This window comes from Galeopterus variegatus, unplaced genomic scaffold, assembly GCF_000696425.1.
Source record: "Galeopterus variegatus unplaced genomic scaffold, G_variegatus-3.0.2 Scaffold102, whole genome shotgun sequence".
Classification (NCBI taxonomy): domain Eukaryota; kingdom Metazoa; phylum Chordata; class Mammalia; order Dermoptera; family Cynocephalidae; genus Galeopterus; species Galeopterus variegatus.
In genome coordinates, this window is record NW_007726213.1 from 695,974 (window position 1) to 708,683 (window position 12,710).

The window sequence follows — 12,710 nt, forward strand, 5'->3', positions numbered from 1 at the left end:
TTTTTTTTTTTTTTTTTTTTTTTTTTTTTTTTTTTTTCTTCTATCCTCCCTCCCCGCGAGTTTCGGGCGCTGGCTTAGAGGGCTCCCGCTTTCTCAAGGGAAAGGGAGCCGCCGAGACAGCGCTCCGCTCCCCCGCCGGGCCGGATGCCTCACTGAGCCCAGGTCCGAGTCAGTCAGGGTAACTCAGGGGAAGGGGGGCCTCCGCTTGGGAGTAGAAGGTCCTTTCTGGACCAAAGAGCCAGGGAGCGGGCCGGGGGAGGGGACCTGAGCGGCTGGAGGCGGTGGAGAAGAACACTCGTAGCTCCGCGCAGCGGCTGGACAGAGCCACCAATCAGCTGGGCGCGCAGAGAGCCCAGCCAGGGCGAGGCTGAGTCCGGAGGCGCGGGTGGAGGGCGGCCGGTTCTCGGCGGTGCCGCCGCCGCCACCCGGGTGAGCCGGGAGGCTGGTGGGGGGTGGGGAGCACTGGCGGATGGTACGGAATAGGCTTGGAGCTGCCTAGCCTTCCGTTCCACCTCCCCCGCCCCCGTCTGCGCCCCCGGGGAACCTGGAGCGGCCGGAGCGCGCGGCTGCGTTGTCCTGGCTCTGTTAGGGGAGCCCAGGGACGTGCGCGCCCCTGGGCTGGGGCCACCAACATCTCCATACTCTTAGAACCCTCACCCCTACCCGCTTCCCGGGCCCTTTGTTCCGACCAGGAAGGCTTGTCCGGTGGCAGTTTCGCCCCAGGGCTTGGTCGTTCTGGACTCCTCCCCGGATCAGTCCTTAATTAAAAGGCAAAGGCTTGGGGTGGGGGTGTGGAGAGCGTTGGGAAAAACCTATTTCTGAAACTCAAGACTCGACTGTTTTAGCGAACGAAGGAAAGAACCCAACTCTGCGCAGGTGGAAAGGATGGATTCATAGGCAACGCGAGGATACTGTGGAAATTTAGGAGGAAAAAATAAAAAACAGGCACTAGGATCAGATGACGGTGATAGGCTGTTCGGCACACAAAGAGAGCGTAGGGCAGGGTTTACGGAGCAAGCCTGCAGCGAATGGGGCACAGATTGTTCCGAGATCCAGTCGTTTTCTCAGTCATATCTACGCGAAGGGAGGGGAGGGGAGGAGCAGGGAGGGGAGCTTGGCGGGAGGGGCTGGGCTTGGGGGCGGGGGGATTTCTGATCAGTCTGATGCAATTCCAAGCGTGCTGCAAAGGAACTCCAAGGCGCCCGCATCACCGTCGCCACCCACCCTTCCCAGATGGTGCTGTTTTAAATACGGATCTGCAGGGCTGAACGCAGAACGGGGCGATTTATTGCAAAATCCCGGGAAGGGGGAGGAACGGGGAATGGATGGGCAGAATTTAAAGGTGCAACGCTTGCTTTTCCCCAATCAAGAACCGGTCGGAAATTTTTTTTTTCTTTCTTTCTTTCTGTCTGCTTGTCTCTGGATTCACCAAGGAAGAGGTGTAAATATTGTGACATTTTGAGGCGACTTGATGGATGGGGAAAAAATCAGCTGTCACTCTAAATTGCAGAGTTCCCTTTCCCCGCGCCATGCCTGACTGGCGAATACTCGCTGCTGTCTAATACAGTTGCCAGGGCTTCAAATGAATGCATCGTTGAGGAAATATTATCCTTTTAGTCGACTCACCAATTTGTCTGACAGTTGGACCGAGAAAATTGTAGATTTCATGTCTCTGGAGAACAAGGACGGTAACAGTCTAATTCTTGTAACCTCGAGATCCTTAACAACTTAAATAAACCTCAAAAGTGTCACGTCATCCTCTTACACGCATACACATACACACCCTCGACTTGTGAGATGAAATGGTTTCGCCTAAAAGTGTGGCGAAAATGAATGTCACTTTAAGAATGATGCACCTGATATGCACCATTTATGTGTATTTACATAGAGTTCTTCCCTATGGAGGCAAGAAATTTCAATTGTCCTATTTTGAATCAGTCAGAAGATTAAAAGGTGATAGAGAGGAGAGGGGAAGAAAGAGGAGAGAGAGAGAAAAAATGTTAACCCTAAAAAAATTAACAATTATTTGGGCTACTTTTGTACTCCCTGGCCTTGCATACTATTTCTGTGTGTGAGATTTTAGCTTGGTCTAGCTCCCCCAATGGAATATATCAGTATTGATTAAGATGAAAATATGTGCATCCTGCCCGTAGCTTTTTCAGTGTCATTGATAGTAGACCTACAACACAGCAATTTTTAGAGGATAGGGGAGAATGCCTGAAAGGGCTTTGCAAACTGGGAAGCAGGCACTCCATAAATGGGAGGTATTATTATGACATCCTCTCTGCATACAGCATTTTCATTTGATGGAAATAGAGTACTAGTTATTAAAAACATCATCTAATTTGTATAGTCAAGGCAGTAACTGGGGATTTCAAAAGAAAGGGATTAGTTTACAAAATACTACTTGTCAATTGTCTATCAATGTAAATTGGAAAGAAGACTTTAAAAAGCTCTAAAATCAACATATATAAGCTTCCCCTTTTGTTTGCCAGACTCTTCCTATCAAATCTCTAATCTAAATTCTTAATAAGAAGAGAAGCTGGTGAATTTAGTTTCTTTCCTTTTCCTGGCCTGTCCTCTAGGGGAAGCTTTAGTAAGAAACAATATTCTAAAATGAGACAGTGAGAGAGAGCAGGCAAGAACTGAATGACCACAAACTAGATAATCAGCCATGAAAACCAACAATTAGAAGTAAGGGAAAATCAGCATTAGAGTATGGCTTACTTTAATGCTTTAATTAGCATTAAAGTATGGTTTTTATTTTTTAATTCTGTGTTCTTGAGACCAGGCTCCAACTTGCTCAAATAACATTCACTCGATCATATTGCTTACAATCTGTCAATTAAAATGATGTCTAACTGAACATATTTTTTTATTAAATATACTTCTACTAAAGACCAGTAAAGCTAATCTTTGCTTTTAATTAGCACAAACTAATCTAACCATTTAAATGATTCTAATGAATATGAACTGATATCTGATTTTAAAACTCTGCTTAAAACTAAATTTGTTCTGAAAAGCACTGACTTGCCAGAAAAATATCTATTTTTGTAGCTTTCTTTTCTCTCTATGGGTAATTTAATGAGTTGCTTATTTTAATTTTACAACTGCTACCTCAGAAATATCTCAAATTATCTTTCTTTGGCTGGTGTTTTTCTCTGCTGATCTACTGCTGTGCATTTGTGTGTGTGTGTTTATGTATATGGGCGTGTGTGTCTCTGTGTTTTCTAGTGGGAATTTAACAAGCAGTGAGTCTCTTAAATTTACATGCCATAATCTGTGTACAGAACAGTGCATAGTACTTAATAATAAAAATAAACATTAGAATTTAGTGAAAGCTTACTTATTGAGTGCTATGGAAATTCTTAAACAATAAAAAGAAAATTTTCTCTCCCTTTCAGCTTAAGAGTGACCATAATTTCAAAAATATGAAAATTTTCTTCTTTCACTTTGCAATTAAGAGCTGCTGCTTTAACAAGTGTCTCTTGAGAAAAAAATACACATATTCCATAAATAATAATACCCCCAAACACCATGGTGCAGAGATTAAAATATTGAATTCTTTATCCCTCCCTCCACTCTCGTTTGGTGATTTTTTGGAGTGTTTATTCTGAGTTTTTAAAAATTCAGATGGGTTTTCTTTTTTCTCTCTCTCCAACATTCTAAAAGAGTCCTATAATGAATTCTTTCTGTTATAGTGCAGACTTTATTTGTATTTGTACTTTATTTGTATTTCATAGTAACATTACTTTATGTTCATATAGTGCTTTAAAAGCTATTTACAGGTTTCTTCATTTGCTTTCCTTATCAATTGAATAGTCTAGGAATCATCAATCACCTTTTACAGATGAGGAAATTAAGGTACCTTGTTGTCTAAGACTTCCCTGCCAGTAAGAGGTAAAGACTGACTTGGAATCTGTTTCTTCAAATTTCAAGGACTGTGCTTGTTCCTCTCCAGACTTTGCTACTTCAAAACCCACTAAGGCATCTGAGGGGGCTATAGGCATTATTTCCTCCTATTTTGATTTATTTAATTTTTTAAAGTCTACAAATATTTTTGAAGATTCTGCAGGCCTAATGGAAAGTTTTAACCAGCCTATGACCTTACCTTCCTAAGCCATTCTTTCCCTCTCCCACAGTTGGAGACTCAAAGAAGGCAGGAATCTTCCTGTAGCTGACACACACTGTCTAAGTCACGGTAGCTAATTCCCCTCAAAATAAACACTGAGACTAGGAAGAGCCAAAGCCAAGAAGTACATTACTTTTACTTGTGAGTCATAGAATCTGAGGGCTGGAAGGTTCTCAGAGGTTACTTTGCCCAGCACATATCTGATGCATGAACTCATCCTGGCTTTTTTTTTTTTTTCCCCCAACCCTCTGGAATTTCATCCCAGTCTTAGATATCTGGATACTCATTTATCATGGTAGACATTCTGATACTTAACGTGAATCATGAATTTGAATGGCCATTTCCCACTTTGCTCAAAAGATACACTTTCCAGAGACTCTAACATTCATAATTTTATTCTATAAGCATTAATTGATAACTTACTATGTGTCAAGAACTGTGTTGGGATCTGGAGATTCAACAATGTGCAAGACTGAATGATCCCTGTATTTGTGGAATTTGTAGTCTAGAGACAAAGACTGGTTTCTTTATTTGCTCTGATCCCTAGAAGGGGCTGGACTTCTGGATTCTTAACTCTTTTCAAGAGAACACAGGCTGGCTGGTTAGCCCACTCGGTAGAGGGTGGCACTGATTACATCAAGAGAACACAATGAACCAAACTAAAGCCTGAGTTCAAGCTTAACTCTTAACTAGTTGTCTATAGCTAGAAAAGTCAGTCACTCTAGATCTCTATTTCCTCACACATAAAACAAGGAGGATATTCTCAAGATAAACTCTAAATTCCATTTCAGCTCCAAGTTTGACTGATATAAAAAATATGGTTGAGGGGCCGGCCCGGTGGCGCACTGCTACAGTGCGCCCCTTGGGAAGCGCGGCGGCGCTCCTGCCGAGGGTTCGGATCCCACATACAGACTGGCCGCTCACTGGCTGAGCGAGGTGCAGGAGCAACACTGAGGGTTGTGATCCTGTAGCCGGTCCTGGTCCGGTACAGGTGCGACACTGAGGGTTGCGATCCGTGGCCGGTCACGAAAAAAGACAAAAAGGAAAAAAAAAATATATGGTTGATAACTATTTCTTGATGGGAAGTAGGGCCTAAATTACCCTAATTTTTGATTATTTTCAGCTTGGGAAACCATCAATTTTTAACTTGTGAAGAAGTACATTAAGAAAAATCAAAGCAAATTATTTGAACCCAGCATAGAAGGAATCCAGATGTTGAACCTATCATTTTTTTGAGGAATGATGACTTGGAAAGTTTTAATTTGAACAATAACTTCAAAATTCTAACCATCAATTTTTAACTTGTGAAGAAGTACATTAAGAAAAATCAAAGCAAATTATTTGAACGCAGCATAGAAGGAATCCAGATGTTGAACCTATCATTTTTTTGAGGAATGATGACTTGGAAAGTTTTAATTTGAACAATAACTTCAAAATTCCGCAGATTATTTTTAAAAGGGGGGTGGTGTTATGGAAGACCCGCTATCAAATTTAATGCTTATTTCCTTTGTGCAAGCACAAGTTTCTAATTTTTTAGGTCATTTCCTTTTAAAATCAAAGATACTAACACCCTCAAATTGCCTGGGTCTCATAAATAATGTATTATATACACATGATAATAGATAATTAGATGGGCCAACCAGGAGAAACATAAAAGAGAATGGGTAGCCCAAGGATTGCAGAAGGTGTGTGGGCATTTTGACATCCAGGAAATGCTATAGATCTGTCCTTAGCTAACTCAGCCTGGTGGAGATAATTAAGAAAAAATGTGGGTGTAGAAAGACTGCAAGCCATTCCCTGGGATTGGCTAGATTGCTGCAGTAGTTCAAAAACAATTGGCACAGCCACCCACACTGGACATGATTGCCCTTTGATGAGGCAGCTATTGACTTTTATAAAGATGCCATATTTAAAATAACTTCTGATGCACCAGGGATGACAGACATCATTCTTGAATTCTATTTTAGAGAAATGGCAAAATAGATTCCAAAGTATTAATTTAAAAATAAAAAACCTTTAAAGTCTACTTTCTAAAACCCAGCAGTTTAGCAACATATGACCTCTAAATTTAACAATTCAGCCTGAAGCTGGGCGAAATCTGTAGCTTATATGAGACATTTGGACCAGTTATGGGCATTTTCTGGACCACTACAGGAAGTAGAAATTTCTTTGCCAATGTTTTTAACCCAAGTGAATGTTAAATGTACTCCAAAACCTTCACATACTGGGATAGGAGATACAGCAATTGCCCTAAACAGCAGGGGAAGAAAAAGATCTCAGATCTTTGTTCCCATAGTGCATGTTATATTGTTATGGTATCCGGAAATTCCTTCAGATTATGCTAAACCCATGCTTATCACTATCAGAAGGAGTTAGAACTAATCTATCTCAGCTTCAAAGAAATAATATCAATTACCTATTGTACCTAGAAAATAAGGCTACTTTGGGGGAAAAATACCCAAATTAGATGATTGCAGAAAAGCTCCTCAAATATCTAAAGCCTTTGGGTAAGACTGCAGAGTGAATGAATAGAGGAGAGAGAGAGAATGTGGAGAAAACTGAGTAGAGAAATAAAAAGAGAAACCAAGATAGGGTTAGGATTATACAAGGGCTCTTGAATTGAAGTTTCCTCCCTGTGAGTATTCCTCAAGGCCATTTGTCCATTGCGACTAATCCCTTCCTTCCATGTTCATTATTGTTCTAGTTACTTTAGTTGGAAACAATGGTTTCTTCTGCTTTCACCTTCTTCCTCCTCCAAGGGCTTCTTTCTTCTCAATGACTTTCATAATCAATATTTAAGAATTGTTCTCATTATTATCTTTTACTGCATATTGGATTAACATAGGGTTTGTAACCACTTTTGTGCTATGGATTCCATAGCACAAAGAGCATATATCTGGTAAAGCCTATGTCAACCCTTCTGAGAATAATGTTTTTAAATGAATAAAATAAAAAGTATAAGATCACAAAGGAAGCCAATTATGTTGACTTACAGTTATAAAAAAGCTTAAAACAGTATATTGTATAATATAACAATATGTGTGCTTTTTCATGCATTAAATAAGATCTAGCAACAAGGTAAATACCATAGTTTTGAAGTAGTGATAAGCATCAATGTATTTTGAAATATATATAATGATTGACACGTGATATGAAGGTGTCTGTGATTTCTATTGGTGATAAAGTCTACGAATACTACTGTGCAACATTTCCACACGTATTTGACAGCGGAACACTTGAGGACACTTATTAACATAGCATAGATTCAGAAATGTTAATTTAATCAATGTCAACATTAGCCATTGGGTTTTCTTTCCTGGCCAAAAAAAAAAATTGGCATCTGGGGAAAACTTTTAAAATTCACTTTTGCCAGTAGACAAACCGCCAAGTGGGGAAAGGACCAAATGATGAAATGACTAAGGTGTGGTAGGAATGTTTTTATTGACTGAGCTTGCTGTGAACTCTAAAGTTTATCCTTAGTATCAGCAGCACAACCCCACTGCCCTAGCAATTCATCACTCCATTGGAAAAGATAAAAAGTTCAGACTCTGGTCATTAACTCTGTGAGCATTGCCTCAGATACCTGGTATGACCCCACTCACCTCAACACACTAACAAAACTCTTCATTTTGGTGATTACTACACCATAGGAAATTGTACGAAAATTTCAATGAGGTGGAATAACATTTATTTTGTATTTTTCCAGTGCTAAGTTATTTGTTCTGTATTTAACATGTATTATTTAACCCTCAAAATAACTCTCAGAGATAGAGTATATTCTAATGGTATAAATAAGGAAACTAGAACTCAGAGAGTTTAACTAACTTGCCCAAATCTACAAGCAACTCTTAAGTGGAGAAGCTAAACTTCAAACTTAGTTTTCTGGTTCCAAAGTCATTACAAAATTCTGCCTTCCTGTCTAATACCCACCATCCAGATTTGATTTGGGTCTCCCATTTTCAGATGGTTTGCACATACATTTTCTTAAGAGATCTTCACCATAACCTTTTGAGATGGCCAAGTCTCAAAATTAGTGGCCATGAGTGCTACTTTAGAAGTATTTTAAATCTTGAAAGTCTTAAATGAAAGATTTCCAAGTAGCTAATTGTTACCTCTGCTTTCTGAAGCCCACTTTTCACAATCATAAAATGGACAGGAAAAGTGTTTTGTGAGGATCAAATAAATGAATAATAAAATCAACTGCATTTCCATAGTTCATTGAATCTTCACAACAATCTTCCTAGGCATAGATGATTATTATTCATATTTTAAAGATAAGGAAACTGAGGCATCAGATAATTAACTATCCTATATTAGCAGATTCAATAAGTGGCAGAAGTTGGACTGCAACCTGGGTCTGTCTAATGCTAAAGCCCTAACTAACTAATCTAAAGCCCTAATCACTGAACCAATCTTCAAATTCCTATGCAACAATTCTTAAGCAATTATTATTATAATTGTCATCACATTTAAAATACTATCAATATGGAGAACTGTCCAGAAATAAGTATAGAGTCACTGAAGAGAAAGATGAGAATCTGAAACTCTTCACCTGCACATTCTTTCTTCCACTTATTTTAGTTTATTAATCCAACGGATGATGTCTAACTCCTTTCCTAACTTGTTTAGGGCAGTTCCAAGTCAGTTGACTTCTGAGAGTTATTGAGTAAGAAATGTTATAAATTGTTTAGATTAGGATTTAGTGTGTTTAGAAACCATTTCATAAGTTTGCCTTTCCAAACTGTTACTGGCTACAGTCTTGCAGATGCTATGATTAGGAACGCCCACTCCAACGACACACAGTGGATGACAAACCTCCAAAGCTAACATATTGTTTACAGATATGGAGGAAAAAGAAGATGGACAAGCACAGTCTTAAACGTAATTACAAGGCTTACAGTCCCTGTTGGGGACTAAAATGTTTATTGGCTTTCCTTGTGCAATTGAATGTTCTTCCTCCAAAGGCTCTATTTCAAACTTGGAACTCTCTGGAAATAGCATCTCATTTGGAAGAATGCCAGGAATTGGAGTCTGGGTCCTTTGTGTCTTTGTACCAACTTAAAACAGCTCTAGAAACTAAGCTGGGAGATAGTCTAGGTAAGGGAATCATATATCTACTTGGGCATCTTCCTGATAAATTTCATCCATTTTCCTCCTAGAAAGCAACTCATAGGAAGATGTGGTTTTAGATGAGGGTTTGGATGCATACGGGTCTTAGTACAAGTCAGTGGTCTTGACAGATCTGCCAAAGTCATGTAAGGAATCAAAGATGCCAAGGTCTATGGAGAGACCTCATCCCCTCTCCACTCTGATGTATTCAGGGAAGGACACCATTATTTCACAAAGCATTTGATATGTCCCAGAGCTCAGAAACCAGCCCAGCAAAAATAGGATGATCTTACAGGACATTTTGATATGTGAAAAAGTTCACCTAAAGCATTGTCAGAGATAAGTAATATAATAGAGGTAACTAAATAATATAATATAAATTAATATCTATTATATAGAAGAGTGAATATATAAATCCTTACCTTGGCTCAATGCTCTAACCTTAGGGGAAATGATTATGTGAGTTCCAAGTTTAGTTTACCAAATGATATGAAGTTCCTGGAAGCAGTTCGAATTTAGGTGGAAAAAAGAGCCTTAAAGATCATCTAGTTTACTACTGAAATCACCTGAATCATCTGTTCTTTGTGAGTCAAGGTCTAAATATGTTGCCAGCTTTGGCAACCACAGTTTAAGGCCCACTGACCTCATTTTATTGTTTGGGTAACTGAGGTGCACAGTAATGATCTCTCAATTTATTCAGTAAACATTTATATGGCACATATAGTATGTTCCCAGGTCACATGGCCAGAAAGTAACAGCATTTAAATTAGGACCCAAATTCTCTTGACTACTACCTGGATCTTAACATCATATCACATGACAATGATATTTTTTTCATTTCCTAAAAATCAAAACAAGAGAAAATGATGTGTAGTCTGTGCAAGATTTTAATTATCTCAATATTCAAAATAAGGCATTTTGTACATATCATAGATTAACTACTAAAATATAAACATAACAAAATGTTAATAGCATGCTACTAAGATGTCGTTAACTTCAAAATGGTAGAACAAAACTAATTATACTTTAAGCTTCTTAAACACCTTGTAGCTACCTTATGATTATCAAGAGACTAGCTAAACAAGATGAATTGAAACCTCAAGTTTTCATTGATTCCTTTATTATTACTTGCATTTCACAGTTACTTCATTTGGTTCTCTTCTATGACATTTGACAGTAGTTTTATTTGGTTTTCAGTGACAAAATTATTTTAGCTCTTCCTCTCCCCCTCAGAAAACAACAACAGCAACAACCACCACAAAAATTGACTTATTTCCCTTAAAATAATCAACAAATAAAGGAGGAATTCTAAAATTAGTTGTATTCATTAAGATTCCCTACTCTTGGGGGCTGGCCCGGTGGCGCACTGGATAGTGCGCCGCTTGGGAAGCGCGGCGGCACTCCCGCCCGCGGGGTCGGGTCCCCCCTACAGACCGGTTCCCGCTCACTGGCTGAGCGAGGCGCGGGGGCAACACCGAGGGTTGCGATCCCGTTGCCGGTCCCCGGTCCGGTACGGGGGCGACACTGAGGGTTGCGATCCATTGCCGGACACGGAAAAAAGACAAAAAAAAAAAAAAAAAAAAAAGATTCCCTAGTCTTAAAAATGTTAGAAAATGTTTGCTTTTTAAAATTTATATTTTTTAATCCACATCGTTTTCCAAGGAAATACTCTTTAGGGCTGTTCCCTTGTTCTGCATATGCCATCTGTATGTGTAATTCTGCTTTTGTGATTAGCTTTCTTTCATTATTAAATACTGTTCTTAAGTTGTGCTCTTATAAACATCGATTAACTGAGGGTAAATTAGATATTTTATAAATTTTTCCTAGGAATAGAGGGCAAAATCATATAAATAAATAACAGTTTAAATTTCTAAAAACATAATAATAAAAAGTAATATTAGAAAAATATCAGTTTAGCAAATAGTCAAGAATATGTCAAACGTCTACACATTTTTGAGATAATTGGCATCATGTAGGTTAGCATGGTTCTCTTTCATGGAATTCAATTTATTTTTACTCACTTTACTCTAATTAGTTTTTGTGTGCAGACAAAATGGAAGGCAATGGAAATCTGGCTTGCAAAGTAGTTCTAACATGATCTATACGACAATCTGGTTGTGATGCTATAAGAATATGTTTATCGTGTGAGGATGGTAATTAAAGTCAGTATTCAGTATCGACATAAAGCAACCAGCAATGCAAAGCTAACTTCAGTTGTTTATACTGGAAACATTTTTTCTTAAAAAGGTCAGGGGATGGTAATATGTTGGGCTCATTCTTCCCAAGGCCTTCAGGAAAACATGCCTGTGAAATAAAAGATCCTCACTGCTATACATTTTACTGTACTTGGGAGAGGCATGAAATTTAGTAATAAAAGAAGTGTTGGATCTTCATTTTTCTAAGTCAGCATAGAGACTGTCTTGAAGAAAGCTGACTGTGGTCTGAGTTTGTGTCCCAAAAATATATTTAATTTACATCATGGCGTCAATATCTGACTTCCGAAATTGGATATCTAGCCATATACTCACCCACCAACAACACCACCCCCCCAACCAGGTCATGACAGCTTTACTGTCCAAATAGCAAAAAGTAAGGAGTTTCCCAGATGCATATGTAGCAGTGACTACAAAAAAAAATCAATTAAGGGGTCTTGGATTATAAAAGCTTGGTTCTATTCCCCCCCATTCATTACCTATTCCACCTCATCTCTCTGTCTTCAACTTTTATGAAACATTATGTTTGTCCTATCCATCTGCATCAACATCACCCTTTCTTAGGTCCAACTAGACTTTCCACTTCTTGGTGCCCTTCACTGGCAGACTAAGGTTTCAGAGGTGCTACTGGCAGCAAACACTCCTAGCAGGAGTCATAGAGTCCCTTGACAATTTCTCAAAGTGGTATTATGAAGAGGAAGTAAATGTTCTCCTCTCCTACTCAGTTTCTTTTTAGAGTACTGACTTCATTCCATATCTGGCCTAATTTCTTTTTAGGACCATTGGACTGATTTTACAGTCACCATTGAATATGCCCTAAACAGACGACCATAAGTAGTGGAAATGGTATTTCTGCTGATCCCATACTCTTCAGCTGGGTTATAAAGAATTAGAAGGCCCAAAATATTTGATCATATCGGGTTGTGAGGCCATATGGAGATACACCTGATGAGTGAAACATTCAGGTAAACTTGATCCTCGGTATGTAGGTTAGCATGATTATTCGCTTTTATGGAATTCAACTCAGTTTTATTCACTTTATTCTCATTTGTTTTTTTGTGCAAACAAAATAAAAAGAAATGCTTCAATTCAGGAGAAAATGGGCACTTTGAAAGAAGTATAGCATGTGTAGACCTTACCTTCTGAAAGAAATTATATCAAAATATATTAGAGCATAGCCTCATAACACCAAGGTCATGGGTTTAGATCCCCATACCAGCGGCAAAAAAAAAAAATATATATATATATATATATAT

At 38.9% G+C, this 12,710-nt stretch overlaps 1 protein-coding gene across 4 annotated transcripts in view; it reads left to right on the forward strand.

Moving 5' to 3' along the window:
- The window catches only part of BDNF (brain-derived neurotrophic factor), a 60,723-nt gene that overhangs the window by 3,363 nt on the left and 44,650 nt on the right, over positions 1–12,710 (forward strand). The window contains exon 1 of one of the 4 annotated variants that reach the window (XM_008584222.1): positions 10–162. The exons of the other annotated variants lie outside the window; for them this stretch is intronic. The gene's annotated coding sequence lies outside the window, so the exon portion shown is untranslated. Of the gene's footprint in view, positions 1–9; positions 163–12,710 lie in introns of those variants that run through there. 4 annotated transcript variants of the gene reach the window in all.